General features: G+C 42.0%; 1 protein-coding gene and 1 long non-coding RNA gene across 4 annotated transcripts in view; one reads left to right on the plus strand and one right to left on the minus strand.

Moving 5' to 3' along the window:
- RBPJ (recombination signal binding protein for immunoglobulin kappa J region) overlaps window positions 1–21,268 on the plus strand; it is a 270,713-nt gene that overhangs the window by 116,183 nt on the left and 133,262 nt on the right. The window lies entirely within an intron of this gene.
- On the minus strand, window positions 7,989–20,379 carry LOC123573555 (uncharacterized). The gene is made up of 3 exons (XR_006698162.3): window positions 20,304–20,379; window positions 18,353–18,456; window positions 7,989–8,123 (listed from the first exon to the last, which is right to left on the minus strand). It is a non-coding gene; the product is annotated as an uncharacterized lncRNA (long non-coding RNA).

Genomic DNA, 21,268 nt, shown 5'->3' on the forward strand with positions numbered 1-21,268 from the left:
ATGATGAGGCTGTAACTGTTTTCCATTGGGTTCAATTTGTAAACGTTTGTGTTAAACAAAAACAGCCTGTTCGAATGACATTATAATAAGGAGTTGTCTTAATTTTACCATATAAAAACAATTAATACTAAAAATCTCATTTTACTTATTTTTTATTTATTTTTATGAAAAAAGGAGGTGTAATTGACTCACAGTTCCGCAGGCTTAACGGGTAGTATCTAAAAATCTTATTTAAATTTGTTGTATTTCAGGACACTGAGAATCCCTCTGCAGTTTTTTGTTTGTTTGTTTGTTTTTGTTTGTTTTTGTTTTTGAGACAATTTCACTCTTGTTGCCCAGGCTGGAGTGCAATGGCACAAACTCAGCTCCTGGGTTCAAGTGATTCTCCTGCCTCAGCCTCCCTAGTAGCTGGGATTACAGGTGCCCGCCACCACACCCAGCTAATTTTTTGTATTTTTAGTAGACACAGGGTTTCACTATGTTGGCCAGGCTGGTCTCGAACTCCTGACCTCAGGCAATCCACTCGCTTAAGCCTCCCCAAATGCTGGGATTATAGGCATGAGACACCGCGCCCACCACTCTGAGACACGACCTTTAAAATTCTCTCTGACTTATTAATGTAATTATAAAATGTTTGGTGTTTGAAAAGATTTATATTCTTTGCAGTCGCTTTTAGTAGCCAATGAAAAAAAATAATATAAGCAAAGCAAGCTGTGTATTAATCTTCAGAGTAGGCAAAGCAAAAAGGTGGAATTGTCCTGCAAGCCTTTCCCCCACTTACAACGAGCTACACATAAATAATCACAGCCATTGGAGTTCTAATTCCTTGAAGATGTCTGGACAGAAGAGTTATGCTAACTTAACAGTTCTTAGTTTTAGTCTTACAAAATTATTTCTTAAAACTATTTTGTTTTAATATAACACTCCTATTTGAATTATAGAGCTCTCTCAAATAAAGTGCTTCGTTCTTTCCAAATTATCTACACCAGGGGCAACCTCCACTGTCAGATTTTCATGCAGACTTTATGGGTATTTGTGTATGTATGTGTTTATCTAGGGAGAGGGTCATAGTTTCTCAGGGGATTCTACAAAATGTAAATAATTGCCTTCATTCGTAATCCTCTCTCTCTCTTTTCTTTTTTTGCTAATGTAAATCTCGCCTGTGAATCATCTAAAAAGGAATTTTGCTATTGATAATAGGATCATGTCACCAAGCAAAATAAATCCTTGAAAAAAAATGTCCAGTTCTGGTGCATTTATTTTTTTCTGGGATAAAGTGCCAACACCATGTCAAAATCCCCAAGCTATTATGAAACTACCCTTGAATCTTAATTTCCAGTTTAGTATTAAATATGGGAACATGAAAATTAAAAAAACAAAATTGTCTGACAAAAAATAAACTAGTGCACCCACATAATAGTTGAATGACACATTTCATACTCGAATAAAGATCTAAGAAATTTAAATTACAACAAATCAAATGAGCTTCATGTATTTCTTTCTTTTTTTTTGAGATGTAGTTTCACTATTGTTGCCCAGGCTGAAGTGCAATGGCGTGATCTCGCCTCACTGCAACCTCTGTCTCCAGGGTTCAAGCAATTCTCCCGCCTCAGCCTCCTGAGTAGCTGAGATTACAGGCATGCACTACCACTCCTTGCTAATTTTTGTATTTTCAGTAGAGACGGGTTTCTCCATGTTGGCCAGGCTTGTCTGTTACTCCTGACCTCAGGTGATCTGCCCGCCTTGGCCTCCCAAAGTGCTGGGATTACAGGCATGAGCCACCACACCTGGTGGAGCTTCATGTATTTCATAATAATTTTATATTATATAGAAGGAAATATGGAGTTGAGTCCAGGAAAATACTGTCCCTTTGTGTTTTAAGTGTAGATTCTTATTTTTGAATTAAAGATACAGGATTTTCTGGGCCTGGCGCAGTGGCTCACACCTGTAATACCAGCACTTTGGGAGGTCGAGGCGGGTGGATCACCTGAGGTCAGGAGTTCAAGGCCAGCCTGGCCAAGATGGCCAAACCCTGTCTCTACTAAAAGTACAAAAATTAGCCAGGAGTGGTGGCAAGTGGTGGCAAGTGCCTGTAATCCTAGCTGCTCTGGAGGCTGAGGCAGAAGAATCGCTTGAACCCAGGAGGAAGAGGTTGAAGTGAGCCGAGATGGCACCCCTGCACTCTAGCCTGGGCTACGGAGTGAGACTCTGTTTCAAAAAATTAAATAAAATAAGATAAAATAAAGATATAGGATTTTCTAAAGCAAAAGAGGCCTGAGACTACTGATTTTCTCTTCTTTCCTGCTGAATACATTTAACTAAACTTTTTTTTTTTTGAGACGGTGTCTTGCTCTGTCACACAGACTGGAGTGCAGTGGCATGATCTCAGCTCACTGCAACCTCCGCCTCCCAGGTTCAAGAGATTCTCCTGCCTCAGCCTCCCAAGTAGCTAGGACTACAGGTGTGCGTCACCATGTCCAGCTAATTTTGTACTTTTAGTAGAGACAGAGTTTCACAATGTTGGCCAGGATGCTCTTGATCTTTTGACCTTGTGATCCGTCTGCCTCAGCCTCCCAAAGTGCTGGGATTACAGGCATGAGCCACCACACCTGGCCCATTTAACTACAGTGATTTTAATACAATGATTTTTATGGTTTAGAAGGTGTCCAGCATATTTAAGTTAGAGGCAAATGCTATTGGGAGATCACCTAACCCCCAAGTTTCCATTTTCTTACAATATCCAAAATACAGGATTAAATATGGTAATGGTTATTGAAAGCACCTCTCAAGTTGCAAAGTTCTTCTTAATAGTATTTATGTTATTGTTATATGTTATACTGCCTGACTACAAAACCCAAAAGTGAGAAATAAGTTGTGAAGAGAATAAAGGCTAGGAAATAAAGGACTGCCGCCTTCACAGCCTATTTCATCTGAACATGCTGTAATGTATTTCCTTAACAGCTTCGTTGTTGCATTTTTAAAGGTTGTCTTCCACTTACCAACTCTCTCATAATTGAGATTCTTCAGCCCCCGACTTCATACTTAGTGAAAACAATTTTGGTTTTGCAATTATTATTGGTAAGAAACTGACATTACCAAGTTGAGTGTGTCTGCAAAGCATCTTTTCTGGTCCATATGAACTCTATTTTAACTTTTATTTTATTTTTTGAGACTGAGTCTCGTTCTGTCACTAAGGCTGGAGTGCTGTGGGGCCATCTGAGCTCACTGCAACCTCCGCCTCCTGGATTCAAGCGATTCTCCTGCCTCAGTATCCTGAGTAGCTGGGATCACAGGCGTGTGCCACCACGCCCAGCTAATTTTTGTATTTTTAGTAGAGACAGGCTTCGCCATGTTGCCCAGGCTGGCCTCCAACTCCTGACCTCAAGTTCGTCCACCTCAGGAGTCACTGCGCCCCGGGCTGAACTCTTTTTAAAATCTTTTGTTTGAGATTAACAACAACAACAACAACAATAACCAGTCTATTGTGTGTCCTCCATTCCCAGAACAAGTTAAACTTAACTTTTTTTTTTTTTTTTGAAACGGAGTCTCACTCTGTCACCCAGGCTGGAGTGCAGTGACACAATCTCAGCTCACTGCAAGCTCCACCTCCGGGTTCAAGCGATTTTCCTGCCGCAGCCTCCCCCAGCTAATTTTTTTTTTTTTTAGACCAAGTCTCGCTCTGTCGCACAGGCTGGAGTGCAGTGGCGCGATCTCGCTCACTGCAAGCTCCGCCTCCCGGGTTCACGCCATTCTCCTGCCTCAGCCTCCCGAGTAACTGGGACTACAGGCGCCGCCACCTCGCCCGGCTAGTTTTTTGTAATTTTAGTAGAGACGGGGTTTCACCGTGTTAGCCAGGATGGTCTCGATTTCCTGACCTCGTGATCCGCCCGCCTCGGACTCCCAAAGTGCTGGGATTACAGGTGTGAGCCACCGCGCCCGGCCAATTTTTGTATTTTTAGTAGAGATGGGGTTTCACCATATTGGCCAGGCTGATCTCGAAAACCTGACCTTGTGATCCGCCCACCTCGGCCTCCCAAAGTGCTGGGATTACAGTGGTGAACCACCGCACCCAGCCAAACTTCACTTTTTATTCAAACATATACCTCAGTGTCCAGACTCTGGAAAGGCATTTCTGTATAGCAGGCCCAGTCTCAGATAAATATTCTAAACTCCCACCCCTCCGCCATCCCACCCCTCACTACCATGGTGATACCTGGGCCCTGGTGTTATGGAACTAGTAGCATCTGCCACCTCCATTCAGTTATCTATTACGGCGTAACAAGTCCGCAAAACACAGCAGTTTAAAACTAAACGCTTATTATCCCTGCCCCACTTCATTCCTGCCATCTCTGATACAAGAACAACTGTATTTACATCCGGTGCTGGTAAAACCCCTACGGTCATTTCAAAGAGTCTCCTCCAACATCTTTCTGCCTCAAAATTTTAATAAATGAATAGTACAGTTTGAAAAAAATAGAATGTGAGAGAAGGGAGACAAAACATTGGTATCAATAGTGACTGCCATCATCTCTACACCTCACACCAAAACCCTTATGTAAAAATGGCATGTTACCTGCTTAATGATACTGATATGTTAAAAAAAAAAAAAAAAAAGTGGCATGTTATCAAATGCATTCCAGACAAGTTCCCTGAAGCATCTTCCAACCAGAATACTATCCTGAATGCTCTTTAATCTTTTTTTTTTTTCTCTGATACGGAATCTTGCTCTGTCCCCCAGGCTGCAGTGCAGTGGCACGATCTCGGCTCACTGCAAGCTCCACCTCCCGGGTTCAAGCCATTCTCCTGCCTCAGCCTCCCGAGTAGCTGGGACTACAGGCGCCCACCACCGTGCCCGGCTAATTTTTTTGTATTTTTAGTAGAGATAGGGTTTCACAGTGTTAGCCAGGGTGGTCTCGATTTCCTGACCTCGTGATCCACCCACCTCGGCCTCCCAAAGTGCTGGGATTACAGGCTTGAGCCACCGCGCCCGGCCCGCTCTTCAATCTTAAGCAGAAATTCTTGAGCCATCCTGTTTGAATATAAATTACTATGCGTATACCCAAAGCCTAACAGCAAATTGTTGGATATATGAGTAAAATAACCCACTAAGAGACCATTTAAAAGTTTAGTCCAGACCAGCCTGGGCAACATAGGGAGACCCCATCACTACAAAAAATTATTTTTAAAAATTAGCCAGGCTAGCTGGGCGTGGTGGCTCACACCTGTAATCCCAGCAGTTTGGGTGGCTGAGGCGGGTGGATCACGAGGTCAGGAGATCAAGACCATCCTGGCTAACACGGTGAAACCCCGTCTCTACTAAAAATACAAAAAATTAGCCCAGGATGGTGGCGGGCACCTGTAGTCCCAGCTACTCAGGAGACTGAGGCAGGAGAATGGCATGAACCTGGGAGGTGGAGCTTGCAGTGAGCCAAGATCGTGCCACTGCACTCCAGCTTGGGCAACAGAGTGAGAATCTGTCTCCAAAAAAAAGAAAAAGATTAGCCGGGCTTGGTGGCGTATGCCTGTAGTCCTAGCTACTCAGAACACTTGCTTGAGCCCAGGAATTCAAGGCTGCAGTGCACTGTGATGGTACCGCTGCACTCCAGTCTGGGCCACAGAGTGAGACCCTGTATTTAAAAAAGAAATTTTCTTAAAAGCTTAGGCTAAAAAGCTTTAAAACATTTTTTCATCCTACCATATTAATTTGGAAGACTGGCTTTAAATATCACGTGGGACAGTAGTTATAGAACATGTACTGTGGGCTGGGAATGATGGCTGGCGCCTGTAATCCCAACATTTTGGGTGGCCAGGATGGAAGGATGACTTGAGTCCAGGAGTTTGAGAGCAGCCAGGGCAACACAGTGAGACCTGGTCTCTATAAAAATAAAAAATTAGCCAGATGCGTGGTGGTGAGCACCTGTGGTCTCAGCTACTTGGGAGGCTGAAGTGGAAGGATCACATGAGCCAAGGAAATCAAGGCTCCCGTGAGCTGTGGTTGCACCACTGCACTCCAGCCTGGGTGAAAAACCAAGATCTTGCTTCAAAAAAAAAAAAAAAAAAAAAAGAGAGACAAAATAATTCATGTACTTTAAGCTCTTGGCTTAAATCTTTGAATCTCACATGTGATCTCTTTGTCCTTCAATATCCTATAATTCATTGTTCTGACTGCACATAGAACATCCCATTTTTACCAGATTGGGAGAACTTCACAACCAGAATTTAGGCTTAAACTTTCTTGATTCCTACAGCATCTTACAAAACAGCAGGTGTTCATGTCAATATATATTAATTATGTACAATTTCTTAATCTGAGGGGCACCCTTTCTTTTGTGAAATGATCTCGTAAAGAAAAAGCTTTTTCTTTTTTTTGAGATGGAGTCTCCCTCCGTCACCCAGGCTAGAGTGCGGTGGTCACTATCTCTGTTCACTGCAGCCTCCGCCTCCTGGGTTCAAGTGATTCTCCTGCCTCAGCCTCCCAAGTGGCTGGGATCACAGGGATGCACCACCACCCCTGACTAATTTTTGTATTTTTAGTATAGACAGGGTTTCTCCATGTTGGCCAGGCTGGTCTCGAATTCCTTACCTCAGGTGATCCGCCCATCTCTGCCTCCCAAAGTGCTGGGATTACAGGTATGAGCCACCACATCTGACCTAAACTAAAAGCTTTAGGTTGGCACATTTTCAGGTGAGAAAGACAAAGGAAAGAGGTAGCATGGTATGGTAAAAAGGGAGTATTGATTTTAAACCATGTCACTGTTCTGCGATCTGTGCTCAAAAATAAAGGAGTATTTTAGGTCATTGGAAAAAGAAAAAAGAAAGAAGAAAAGATTGGGCCCAGGGGTTCGTGCCTGTAATCCCAGCACTTTAAGAGGCCAAGGTAAGAGAATCACTTGAAGCCAGGAGTTTGAGACTAGCCTGGGCAGCATAGTGAGACCCCATCTCTAGCAAAGAAAGTAAAAACTATAATAAAAATTAGCCAGGCATGGTGGCAGGCTCCTGTAGTCCCAGTTACTCTGAAGGCTCGGGTGGGAAGATCGCTTGAGCTACAGAGATGTTGGCTACAGTAAGTTGTAATCACGCTGCTGCACTCCAGCTTGGGTGGCAAAGTGAGACCTTGCCTCAAAAAGAGAAAGAAGAAAGAAAGAGAAAGAAAGGAAGAAAAAGAAAGAAAGAGAAAGAAAGAAAGAAAGAAAGAAAGAAAGAAAGAAAGAAAGAAAGAAAGAAAGAAAGAAAGAAAGGAAGGAAAGAAAAGAAAAGAAAAGAAAGAGAAAGAAAGCAGGAAGGAAGGAAGAGAGAGAGGAAGCGGCGGGGGAGAGAGAAGAGAGAGAAAGAAGGAAAAAGAAAGAAAGAAAGAAAGAAAGAAAGAGAAAGAAAAAGAAAGAAGAAATGAAAGAGAAAGAGAAAGAAAGAAGAAAAGAGAAAGAGAGGGAGGGATGGAGGAAGGCAGGAAGGAAGAAGGCAGGCAGGAAGAAAGGAAGGAAGGAAGGGAGGGAGGGAGGGAAGGAGAAAGAAGAATTCAAACAGAAGGAGACCAAGGAAGGCTCTAGGCCTAATTTTGTCATTTATTTACATGTCTTTGAGCATCTCATTGAACTCTCTCTGCTTCTCTGTATTTGCATCTGCAAAATGAGGAAATTGCACATGACTCTGAGGTGATTTCCCACTCAATGATTTTAAGATATTTGAGTACTTGAATATCCTTCAATAATAACATCTGGGAAGAGTAAAGTCTGATATTAGTCCTTAGTAGTGCTCTCCAAAAGGATGGGTAGATAACTATAGACATTTTATAATTACATATCACTGAGTAACAAATTATCCCCAAATTTAGGAGCTTAAGGCAAGAATAAGCATTTATTCTCTTACAGGGCTTCTGAGGGGCAGGAATCCAGGAGTGGCTTAGCTAGGAGTTTCTAGCTTGGGATCTATAAAGGGATTGTAGTCAAGAAGTTGGCTGGACGTATAGTCTTCTGAAAATTTGACTGAGGCTGAAGAATCTGTTCCCAAGATGGCGCTCTCATGGCTGATGGCAGAGGCTTCTGTTGCTTATTACAGGGACTTCCTTGCGGAGCTGTTCGAGTGCCCCTCTGGCATGGCAGTTGGCTTCTCCTGCCATGGGTGATCTAAGAGCAAGAGCAAGGAGGAAACCACAATGCATGTAATGACTTATTCTCACAGGTTGCACATTGTCACTGCTGCCACATTGAATTCGCTAAAAATCAGTTACTGACTACAGACCACACTCTAGGAGAGAAGAATTAGGCTCCACTTCTTGAAAGTACGGGTATCAAAGAACTTGCAAATTTATTTGTGAGTTTATTTTAAAAGCCCTTACAAACACATATTCCTTAAATTAGAGTGGCTCAGCCCTGCAAGACAGTTAGGGAAGTTAAAACAACCAACATTTCTAGAGTGAGTCACTGTTTAGAAAGTATTTCCCCATGTTTTCTCATTGGATTGTCACAACCACCCAGTGGAACAACAGCATTAATATCCCCACTTAAAAATGAGGAAATGGAAGTGAGGTCATTTTTGTACAGTTATTTAACAAGTAAGTTATATAGCTGAGGATTAAGCCCAGCACAAAGCATAAGGCCTCTTCACCATCCTTCAAATGAGAAACTTGGCATGAAGGCCTTTGCACAGAGAAGTTTCATTAGGAAGACTGACTATTCCTTACTTCCAACCAATTGTTTTTACCTATTTTATTAAATTTTTTTATGTTCAACTTACATACTTCCGAAATTACTTGAAGCAGTTTACAAACAAAATATTTAAGAAAGAAAGAGGAGTACGGCTGGGCCCGGTGGCTCATGCCTGTAATCCCAGCACTTTGAGAGGCCGAGGCAGGCGGATAACTTGAGGTCAGGAGTTCGAGACCAGCCTGGCCAACATAAGGAAACCTCGTCTCTACTAAAAACACAAAAATTAGCCGGACTTATTGGCAGGCGCCTGTGATCTCAGCTACTTGGGAGGCTGAGGTGGGAGAATCACTTGAACCCGGGAGTGGTGTGCAGGTCACACCACTGCACTCCAGCCTGAGCGACAGAGTGACGCTCGGTCTCAAAAAAAAAGAAAAGAGAAAAAGGAGTAAATACTTCTAGGCACCAGAAATGATCATATTACAACACTTGGCAATAAATTTGGTTCAGATCTTTCTGGCAGCAGAGGTGAAAAGAGAAGCGTGATAGGCTGCAGGGATTTCACTTTCTGACAAGAGTGAGCATGTATGCTATCATTGCCTGAAGCTAAATTCGAAAAGGACTTTATCACGTGGAGCTGTGTAGAGTTAATACCGCTTAACATTGTGGTCAATATCTTCAATCTCTTCTTGCAAAAGATGTACTCATATTAACTCTGAATGTAAACAGAGGACACACCTCACCTGTAAGTTGGTTAATATATTTGAGCAAGAAACTGAGGAAATTTGGCCCAGGTACCTTGCTCTCTAATGTCTTTACCAAATTAAGGCATAGAACTTGGAGAATATACAGGAATTGAGGGTTGATCTGTCCAGTGGACTGTCTCTCCAGTATCAGAGTTGTGAGAGTGCTTGAATGAGCTACTAAATCTTGTTAATTTGTCTTGGCATCTTGTAACAGGTGCCTACCCATAATATAAATATTCTATATTGTCAATTAATTAAGGACTTTGCTAAAAGAGATATATAAAGTTAAAGAAAAATATAAAATAAATAAGTTAGGCTGGGCATGGTGGTGGCTCATGTCTGAAATCCCAGCACTTTGGGAGGCCATGGTGGAAGGGTTGCTTGAGGCCAGGAGTTCGAAACCAGCCTGGGCAAAACAGCAAGACCCCACCTCCCATCTCTACATGTAACTTAAAAAACTTAGCTGGGCATGGTGGTATGTGCCTGTAGTCCTAGCTACTCAGAAGACTGTGATAGGAGGCTCACTTGAGCTCAGGAGTTTGAGGCTGCAGTGAGCTACGATTGTACCACTGCACTCCAGTCTGAGTGACAGAACGAGACCCTGTCTCAAAAAAAAAAAAAAAGTAAAAACAGTTAGACCACATGAACTCTAATATCCCTTTTTGGACCAATATGCTGTGACTCTGTGGCTTTAAGGATGAGATGCCAATATGCATTCTTGTCCCAGTAGAGAGCCAGCCCAGTTTGGCCTGGGTGTGAGAAGCAAAGCTATCAAAAGCTTTGGCCAATTTTTTCCCCCAAAAGGAATTCCAAATATATCCAAGCTTCTATGTTAGTGACTGATTGAAACCACAGCTTTATACCATATGACATAGAATCCTGGAATAGATAACTTTAGGCTGAAGAAAAAAAAAAAAAAGTTAAGGCAGGTGCGAGCAGCTGTCCAGTTCTGCCATGAAAGAAATCAAGTGTAATTTCAGTGATAATATGCCTTCTTTCAAGCACGTGAGTTTTGTTATGTTCTTTCCAGTTAGCTGAAAATTACACCCTAAATATTCCTCTAAAGGTAGATAACTTAGTGACTTACAAATGTTTCTATCAATGGGTCTCCTCCTTCTAGAAGAGAATCGTAAATGAAATACATAAAGATTCATAGCCTTTATTTCTTTCTTAAACCAGCTGGTCTTCCTCTAAGAAAGCAGATAAGCTAAAGCAAATAATCCTTCATTTTAAAAAATAGAAATCATTCTCCTTGAACACTGTTTATTGGCCGTGAGCAAATAGGTATTCACTTAGAAGGCTTTGCTCTCTGTTTATGATCCATATTTCTATAATACCTGCTTCAGAAGTGTAGGGAGACAAAATTAATGTGCATGGAAAAACAGCAGAGAAAATGAGTGGTTTTTTTTTTTTTTTGAGACGGAGTCTCGCTCTGTCGCCCAGGCTGGAGTGCAGTGGCCGGGTCTCAGCTCACTGCAAGCTCTGCCTCCCGGGTTCACGCCATTCTCCTGCCTCAGCCTCCGGAGTAGCTGGGACTACAGGCACCCGCCACCTCGCCCGGCTAGTTTTTTTTTTTGTATTTTTAGTAGAGACGGGGTTTCACCATGTTAGCCAGGATGGTCTCGATCTCCTGACCTTGTGATCCGCCCGTCTCGGCCTCCCAAAGTGCTGGGATTACAGGCTTGAGCCACCGCGCCCGGCCGAAAATGAGTGTTAATCTTTGTGGAACAATCCAGAGTCCAGAGAAAGGGCAAGGAGGGGGAGAAGCCACTTGTTGGAATGACTAGTATATTAAGATTCTCTTCCGGGTTATGGGTTAACATCTGCATTGTTGAGGTCTATTCAAAACAGGACATTGTTCAGTATAACCTTTTTGCATCAAACAGAAATACAAATATTAATTTTCATGCCACAAAGAAAACTTCAAAAGTTGGGAAACTACTGAAGGATGTTATCACAAAGTTGTCATTTAGAGTCCAAGAACAGTCTTAACAATTGTACAAGCTTCAGAGTAAGTGCATGCAGGAAATAAAGACATTAAATTGTCATGTGGGAAATCTATTCTGGGGAGTTGCAGAATAAATACTCACTAATAAGAAAAAGTGGGGAAGGTCCTTCTAAGCAAAGGAAATGAGTGACAAGACAAGCAATGATTTTTTTTTTTTTTTTTTGAGATGGAGTCTCACTCTGTCACCCAGGCTGGAGTGCAGTGGCACAATCCGTGCTTACTGCAAGCTCTGCCTCGTGGGTTCAAGCGATTCTCCTGCCTCAGCCTCCTGAGTAACTGGGATTACAGGCATGCGTCACCATGCCTGGTTAATTTTTGTATTTTTAGTAGAGACAGGGTTTCACCATGTTGGCCTGGCTGGTCTCGAACTCCTTACCTCAAGTGAGCCACCTGCCTTGGCCTCCCAAATTGCTGGGATTACAGGTGTGAGCCACTGAGCCTGGCCAAAATCCTAACAGAAGAATATTCTATTGTGTGTGTGTATGAAAAAATTGTGGTGTGTGTCACAATTTTTTAATCCATTCATCCATCAGTGGACACTTAGGTTGTTTCCATGTCTTCGCTATTGTAAATAATGCTCCAATGAACATGGGCATGCAGATATCACTTTGATATATGGTTTCCTTCTGATGTTATACCCAGAAATAGGACTGCTGGTTTATTAGGGTAGGTAGCATATTTGGATCTGTATACTATGGACACTTGGGTATAGCTGGACCGCAAGGTACAGGGAGGGGAGTGAGAATGGGAGAGTAGGCTGAAAAGGTGAGCAGAAGCCACACTCCGAAGGGGGTCTTAGGTCAGTTGGGGTCCTTCTACTGCATAACCCAGGTTCCTCCTAAGACTCAAGTAGGCTCTTAGCATTCCCTTTTCTTCCTCAGTTGCAGGCCTCAGGGCTTTGCTAGGTTTCCCCTCTTTACGAGGTGTTACCACTCACCCTATCTCTTGCATCTGGAAGGTGGTGCCCTCAGCTTCCATCTTTTTTTATTTTGTTTATTGCAAGACAGCACAGAGTCAGCTTGGCATGATGGCTCATACCTGTAATCCCAGCACTTTGGGAGGCTGAGGCAGGAGGATTGCTTGAGCCCAAGAGTTCAAGAGCAGTCTGGGTAACATAGTGAGATCCTGTCTTTACAACATTTTTTTAAATTAGCCAAGTGTGGTGGCACCTGCTTAAACTCTCAGCTACTTGGGAGGCTGAGGCAGAAGGTTTGCTTGAACCCAGGAGTCCGGAGCTGCAGTAAGCTGTGATCGTGCCACAGTACTCCAGCCTGGATGACAAAGTGAGACCCTGTCTCCAAAAGAAAAGAAAAGCAAGCACAGAGTCTTTATATTAAAAGATTTTTCAATGCTAATTATGGTGGCAAAACAATTGAGAAATGACAAAAATAATAGACATGTATATCAGAAGTTTTTTTTCTTTTTTTCTTTTTGAGATGGAGTCTCACTTTGTCACCAAGGCTGGAGTGCAGTGGCATGATCTCTGCGCACTGCAACCTCTGCCTCCCAGGTTCAAGCGATTCTCCTGCGTCAGCTTCCCCAGTAGCTGGGAATACAGGCACTTGCTACCACACCCAGATAATTTTTGTGTTTTTGGTAGAGACAGGGTTTCACCATCTTGGCCAGGCTGGTCTCGAACTCCTGACCTCAGGTAATCCACTCACCTCGACCTCCCAAAGTGCTGCGATTACTGGCATGAGCCATGGCACCTGGCCAGGAAGTCTTTTTTGTTTTTGTTTTTGTTTTTCTGAGATGGAACCTCACTCTGTCACCCAGATTGGAGTGCAGTGACACCATCTCGGCTCACTGCAGCCTCTGTCGCCCGGGTTCAAGTGATTCTCCTGCCTCAGCCTCCCAAGTAGCTTGGATTACAGGCACTTGCCACCATGCCTGGCTAATTTTTGTAGTTTTAGTAGAGACTGGGTTTCACCATCTTGGCCAGGCTAGTCTTGAACTCCTGACCTTGTGATCCACCCACCTTGGCCTCCCAAAGTGCTGGGATTATAGGCATGAGCTACCACGACCGGCCGGGAAGTTTTAAATTTAGGAGTAAGATGATCTGATTTACATTTTTAAAAGTACTCCAGATTTCCTGTAGAGAGTGGATTGTAGGGGATAGGAGTGGAGTAGAAGTCGGGAGAAGCAGGGAAGGTAACACAGGTACCTAGAAAGAGGTGATGGTGCCCCAGACTAGGGCATAGAGGGAAGATGGCCAAAATTTTTAGATGTAGGCTGGGTGCAATGGCTCACGCCTGTAATCTCAGCATTTTGGGAGGTCGAGGTGGGTGAATCACTTGAGACCAGGAGTTCAAAACCAGCCTGGCCGACATGGTGAAACCCTGTCTCTATTAAAAATACAAAAAAATTAGCTGGGCATGGTGGTGTGTGCCTGTAATCTCAGCTACTCGGGAGACTGAGGCACGAGAATCACTTGGGCCCGGGAGGCAAAGGTTGCAGTGAACTGAGATCGCTCCATTGCACTCCAGCCTGGGAGACAAAGCAAGACTCCGTCTCAAAAAAAAAAACAAAACAAAACAAACAAACAAAAATTATTAGATGTGGGCATAGTTTAACGATAGGACTAACAAGACTTGCCACCAGGTTGGATAGCGCTGATGATGAAAAGAGGAATCATGGATAAACCATGAACCCCCGGAGGGATTGCTCTGTTCCCCAGGCTTTGCCCTTCTGGACATTTCCTCTGGATTAACGGGTTTTGGGCTTTGGGACAAAGATCTGTAAATCACTGAAAACATTTCAGCAGGGACATTACATTTTTCTCCCCTCCACTAGGCTTACATTTCCTCCATGAGAATGACTTTGTGGAATGAAATGACAAGTGTGGCCATCGTCCAGGAAGAAAGGGTGCATTAGTGTGTGTGTGTGCGGGGCGGGGGGCGGGGCTGTGCATGGGGGTGTGTGTGTCTTCCAGACATGCACATACGCGTGAGGGAGAGAGATGCACGAATTGTTTTATCTCATTATAAGTAGTGAATGCTAGTGGTAGTAGTAGTAGACATATTAGTGCCCAACTCTCTGCTTCTTAAAAAAGTAGTAGTCTGCTTTCTAGGAAGCAGACAGTTGGGCACTAATGTGATGGAGTGTAGGACCAAAACCCTGATGAGTTGTGAGTAGAAGGAAGATACTAATGGCAGTAGAAGAGATGAAAGAATTGGTAGAGATTTCAAAGGCACACTCTACCCAACTATACTTAATTCTCAGAATTGGTCCTGTAAAGTGAGCAGGTTTTCTGGAGGTCACCTCCTTCCCCATAACCCTGCGGCATCAAGACATCAGGCTCAAGGCTGATTTGGGACTTGGATGAGGGGTGTTAATTGTGGATCTTCCAGCACTCAGTGTGGCTGAGTGGCTGTGGTCCAATAATCATACGATTCAAGGATAGTTAGGGATTTCCTGTCTCTACAATCTGAGCCCCTCTGCTGAATCCACTCTCAGATTTTGATGCTGTAGTTAACCCCTCGGGTGAAATTAGAGGAAGGATATAATTGTATAACCACAGTAAATCACTTCACTCCTGCAATGCTCATTTGATATCAGTAATTGAGAAAACAGATTCCTCCCATTTAGAACTGCTATAAGAGCACCTGAATTAGTGAGCCCAAATGAGTTCATAAATGTGAATGGAGAGAAAGCACTTCCTCTACCTCCACTGAATGTCTTTCCTTCGGGTCTGTCTTAAGTGGAGTTTAGAGGGACTATTGGATTCCTTGAACTGGCAATTTCTGTAATTACCAGTAGTTGCTGAGCCTCCTGATGTAATTTCTTCTGTAGAACAGAAAAGTTCCTAATATTTGGCACAGCAATCTCCAGCTATAATTACAGGAACACAAGGCTGTTAGTCACATCCCTACCTACCCCACCTCTAACAATGCTCTTTTTTTTTTTCTTTTTTTAGCATTAGGTAGCTGGGAGAAGACTTGAGCTTAAAATTCTGCTGTTGAATGTGGCTGCTGAGCATAAAGCTACATTCAACAGCAGAACGTACCTTTATGGACAGTGGATGGTGTCTTTAAGTTAAGGCAATATTAATCAGGTTCAATGTCAATCAAATGGTTTAGCAAAGGACAATACTTAGGGCATTTATGTACTGATTTATTCGCTACTCTATTTCATACAAGTTTTAAGGAGGTTGGCATATACGAACTATTAAATATCTTATTCTTTCCTTTGATGAATAACAAATAGTTTTATTTTAATTAGTTCCATTCATGTTTATATTCTATTTTTGCCAAAGTAGAATAGTTTCCTTTGTACCTAATATACGCTACATATTTGTAGTTGGTTACCTACCACACCCTCTCTGAAGAGCAAGGTCAACAATAAAAGAGCTTAATTCAGAGGCCATAATTTATTCTGCATTCTGTTAACAAGCAACATCCATTTAAAATAGCAATTGCGCTTTCAAGGTCCCGGTATTATTCAGGCAAAGACTCAAAATGATCACTTTCTTGGCATACATAGAAGCCCAAATGTTAAGATGTGTTCTGTGGGCAATTCTCTGCTTGTTTTCTTTCTGAGACAAGTGGTTAACCCGTGTTGCATATCCTGCGTTTATAGAATTCCAGAAAGTTTGTGTCATGTAAATCACTTGTGGACTGGGCACGGTGGTTCATGTCTGTAATTCCACCATTTTCGGAGGCCAAGGCAGGAGGATCTCTTGAGCCCAGCAATTTCAGACCAGCCTAGGCAACACAGCGAGACCTCGTTTCTATGAAAAATTTTTAAAATTAGCCAGTCGTAGTGGCAGACACCTGTAGTCCCAGCTCCTTGGGAGGCTGAGGCAGGAGGATCACTTGAACCTGGGAGGTCAAGGCTGCAGTGAGCAGGGAGCATACCACAGCACTCAGCACTCTAGCCTGGGCAACAGAGTGAGACCCTGTCTCAAGGATAAATAAACAAATAAACTAAAAAAAAACACTTTGTGTGTGTGTGTGTGTGTGTGTGTGTGTGTGTGTGTGTGTGTGTGTGTGTACGAGAGAAGAGAGAGACAGAGAGATGGTGTATGGGGGGATGTATAGGGAGAATGTAAACAGAAATATCTTGAGGAGAAATCCAACCAGATTGAGAATGTAGAGGGAAGATACTGGCCTTCGCTTCCACGTGTTATTGTGTTCCTGTGTTCATTACCTGTTACCTTTTTTATAAGTAGTAGAGGGTGAAATAATATGTCCAAGTGGCAACTGGCTAAAGAGACAGATCATAAAACAGCTAAAGTCAGACACCCTGGTTTAGTCTATCATGTATGAAGTTGAAAAAGTTGAAGTTGCTGGGCGCGGTAACTCAAGCCTGTAATCCCAGCACTTTGGGAGGCCGAGATGGGCGGATCACGAGGTCAGGAAATCGAGACCATCCTGGCTACATGGTGAAACCCCGTCTCTACTAAAAAAAAAAAAATACAAAAAACTAGCCGTGCGAGGTGGCAGGCGCCTGTAGTCCCAGTTACTCGGGAGGCTGAAGCAGGAGAATGGCGTAAACCCGGAAGGCGGAGCTTGCAGTGAGCCGAGATCGTGCCACCGCACTCCAGCCTGGGCGACAGGGTGAGACTCGTTTAAAAAAAAAAAAAAAAAAAAAAATGAAAGAAAGAAAAAGTTGAAGTTGAAATAAGATGCAAGAAAATTATAATTTATCAAAGAAAAAAAGAAAAAAGAAAATTACAATTTATCTATTTTTTAAAAACAATTCATTTTGTCCTAAAAATCTCTGCCAGTTGATTAATGAGCAGCAGCTTCTAAAATAAACAAAGAATATGAGGAAAAAAAAAAAAAAAAAAAAAAAAACACCACCCAGAATTGATTAGGAGGAAAAATGCCCAGGGGAGCTCTTTAATGTTGCCTCAATTTTTTTTTTTTTTAAAAAAATGCTTTTATACTGTTCATCTCCATTAACTTTTCTTTTTCAAAAGGGAGGTACTATTTTAAAATTCCGAGTTTTGTCTCTAATTTTAAAATGACAATTAGTACAACCACTGATAAAAATGCTCCTTCCGATTTCCATGAAACAGATTAATGTTTTAATTCACCTGAACCACCAACTGAATGCTATAGGCCATTTTGAAAACATTCACTAATCCTTGAAAATAGCATGCTTTCCCTCATATTTTTTTCAAACCCTAATCCTTGGGGGAAAAAAAATACCTTCTCTCATTTTCTATTCAATGTTTGCTATTGTTGTAACCTAAGTAGGACCTCTTTGAAAAAATGCAAAATTAAGTTTAACTCACAATTGAGTCTCACATCCTGTGGTCTTGGAATTTTAAAATTTCATTCAAAACACACATTATAAACAAAGTCTCCCAAATGACCATCTAGAGAGGAATGTGGCAAAAATCCAGAAACTATTGTAATATTTGGAACTAGCATAGCACAAATAATCAGTGTGTTTTTTGAAGAGGAGATTATGGGTTGCAGTTTTACAAACTCCATGGGGGATTTGCACAAGATGGGCAAAGTTAAATTAGTTGTGTGCCTCCCAGAGAACCTAAACTCTTAACAGTAAGTGAAGAGGAAGAAGTATTAAAAGGATCTTTTTAAAACCTAGTATTTGTTCATTACAACCATAATCGGAGAAAACACTCTGGCTTACAAATTCCTATAAACTCAAGATCAAAGCAGTGTGCTTGACAAGCCTGTTCTTTAGCACATTAGTTTGGTATTATTAACAGTGGAGACTGATTCAGGGCGGGTTATTGGGGGGGGATGTGGAAAGGACAAAGGCCAATGCCAAAACTTATGTCATCAAGCCAGGAAAATCCAAATTTTAGAGGCAGGAGGACCAGAGGAGTTATCAACATACAAAATAATATTCTGAAAAAGTGCTTTTGAAGTGAAAAAGTAAACCTGTGAAATCAATTTAAGAATTAAAACTAACCATTGAAGGCACATTTAAAATCTACGCTTCAAAGAGAAAAGGTAGGTCAGAGAAAGCTGAATTCGTACCTTGGAAAATGCAGGCTTTCCTGGGGAAGCAACTTGTTTCTCTCCCATTCCAAAAGAATGAAAGAAAAGAACTCCAAAAAGGGAATGTAGCAAGGACATGCTTTCTACCTCAAAAAAATAAAGGAGTTGGAGTCAGGGCAGAGCCAACTAAGAAGATGGAAACCAATCACATTTCAAAGTGATTCTTACTTTCTTAGGAAAGTTTAACATGATAATATCCTTTGCGTTTCTCGTTTTATCCCTCAGTTAATTTTAATGGTTTATAAATTCATCAACTTTTCTAAACCTGTTTAGAAGAACATCCTTATCTAGAAGATTTACCCAAACTTCATGCTTATTTTTAATATCAGTATTAACAAAGCATGTAGATCTGTAGCCACAGATATGGTAGCTAATATTTTTCTGCCCATAAGTAATTGAATGTAAGTAGATTTCACCACCTCTGTAATGTTTCAGTTTCAGTTTTCATACACCATTCTGAGAAATTTGTGTGACCTAATATAGCATTTTAGGCTGTTTTCCTCTTAATCATCATAAAAATGCATCATTTGACTGGGAGAAACAAAGGAAAGAGATTTTCTGCATATAAATTGTATTAAGTTTATAATACACAAACAGGAATTGCTTTATCCTGGCAAATAACAAGCAGAGTTTAAGAAAAGATAGTTTAGACTGTGTTTCTTTTTGGTTTGTTTTTGTTTTTGTTTCTCTGAGACAGAGTTTCACTCATGTTGCCCAGGCTGGAGTGAAGTGGTGAGATCTTGGCTCACTGCAACCTCTGCCTTCCGGGTTCAAGCGATTCTCCTGCCTCAGCCTTCTGAGTAGCTGGGATTACAGATGCCCGCCACCACACCCGGCTAATTTTTTTTTTTTTTTTATATTTAGTAGAGACGGAGTTTCACCATGTTAGCAAAGCTGGTGTCCTCATCTCAGGTGATCCACCCGCCTCGGCCTCCCAAAGTGCTGGGATTACAGGCGTGAGGCACTGCACCTGGCCCAGTTGTTGTTTTTAACACAAACCTCTTAATGAAGAAGCAAGATTTTTGGAGGAGTGGAAATGGCATGAAACTGTCGGTTAACAGATATAAATTAAAAGATTCTTGACTTGGAAACAGAAAGATGGCATCACATCTGATCTGCCCACTTCTGACCAGAGTGTCCTTGGCCAAATCACTTGAATTTTGGGAGCCTCATTTCTTCCTACTTTAAAATAGGGATAAAGACATCCAGCTTGCAGAGCTGGAGGTGTGGGTATGGGCAGGGTGGGGGTGGGTGGCATTGATGATAAATGTTAATAGTTGGCAGGAGGCTTTGCCCTTTTATAACCGGCACTCAGAATTTGAATGCTCGTCACTTTTCTTTTCCAATCTAGACCTTAACTAAAGGAAGGAAGAAATATCCAAGTCTATACTCCTGAAAGACCTTTGTATCTACATAGTGCTAGAGCCTAAACAGCAAACTTAAAATTGTAAATGTTGTTGTATTGTTTGAAACCTTCCTTCATGAAATGCAGACTTAAAGCACTCTGGGCAGCTTAAGAAGGTGGAATTTACTACTAAGCAAAAGGAATTTACTATTCAGAGGGTGGTTGACCTGAATAGAAGTATGCCACCCTCCCTCTCTAGCACTGATCACTCCTGTTTAATTTTCTGGCATAGTCTTTATCATTATTTAAAATGCCTGACTTGTTTACTCTTTTATTATCTGTGTCTCTGTACTCAAATACTTGAATGCAAGTCCCCTAATGGCCCTGACCTGCCTCTCCAGTGCATAGTAACAGCCCCTGGCTCATAGAGGGTGTTCAGGAAATACTTCTTTTTGAATCAACCGATGACAGATGAAGATTCAATAAGATGAAAGAGGAATAGGATAAACAAAGCCATCAGAGCTTGAGTCATATAAGTATTAAATATTTGATAGAGTAGAGGCTTTAAAGAAACAACTGAATTACCTGATGGCAAATTTAGAAGATTGCACTGACACGCTGTTCATCTGACCTGTGGTTCTAGACAGAATTCTTCACAGTTAACTTCTTAGGAAAGTTACAGATGAACACCCTAAAACATCCAAACAGGGAGGGGACTGCTGATCCAATGACTACTTTGTGCCAGGCATTTTGCAATGTATGTTACATGTGTTACTTATTATTAACTACAAATGGATAAGATGAGTATTTTTATCCTCGGTTTGCAAATGATCCCAGAAGTTAAGGAACATACCCAAGGATTCCCAGTTGTTATGAACTAAGATCTGACCCGCCCTCCTGCACCACGTGGCCTCTGTTTAAATTCCTTTCATAACTGTTCTAGGTCCAAATAAAAAACACAGCTGAGTGCAGTGGCTCAGGCCTATAATCCCAGCACTTTGAGAGGCCGAGGCGGGCGGATCACGAGGTCAGGAGATCGAGACCATCCTGGCTAACACTGTGAAACCCTATCTCTATTAAAAATACAAAAATTAGCCAGGCGTGGTGGCTGGCGCCTGTAGTCCCAGCTACTCAGGAGGCTGAGGCAGGAGAATGGCGTGAACCCAGGAGGCGGAGCTTGCAGTGAGCTGAGATCGCTCCACTACACTCCAGTCTGGGCGACAGAGCGAGACTCCGTCTCAAAAAAAAAAAAAAACCAAAAAACAAAATCACAGATATCCTTACATTAAATCCTTTTTTTCAGAGTCTATTTTGTGCTGGGGCTAACAACTTTGCTGGAAAAGAAGGCTGTTTATAGACTATCCTGGAAAGATACTGGAGAAAATGGTAATAGGATTTCCTTCTGAAAGGGCAAACAGGTCCCTGGGAGATCCTGGCTAGGGAGAGTCTTACTTCTCTGTGCATTTCAGGTTGCCAGATAAAATATAGCATGTCCATTTAAATTTTATTATAGTTTCAGATGAACACACAATTTTTAGTATAAATATGTC

This window comes from Macaca fascicularis, chromosome 5 (assembly GCF_037993035.2).
Source record: "Macaca fascicularis isolate 582-1 chromosome 5, T2T-MFA8v1.1".
In the NCBI taxonomy this organism is placed as follows: Eukaryota; Metazoa; Chordata; class Mammalia; order Primates; family Cercopithecidae; genus Macaca; species Macaca fascicularis.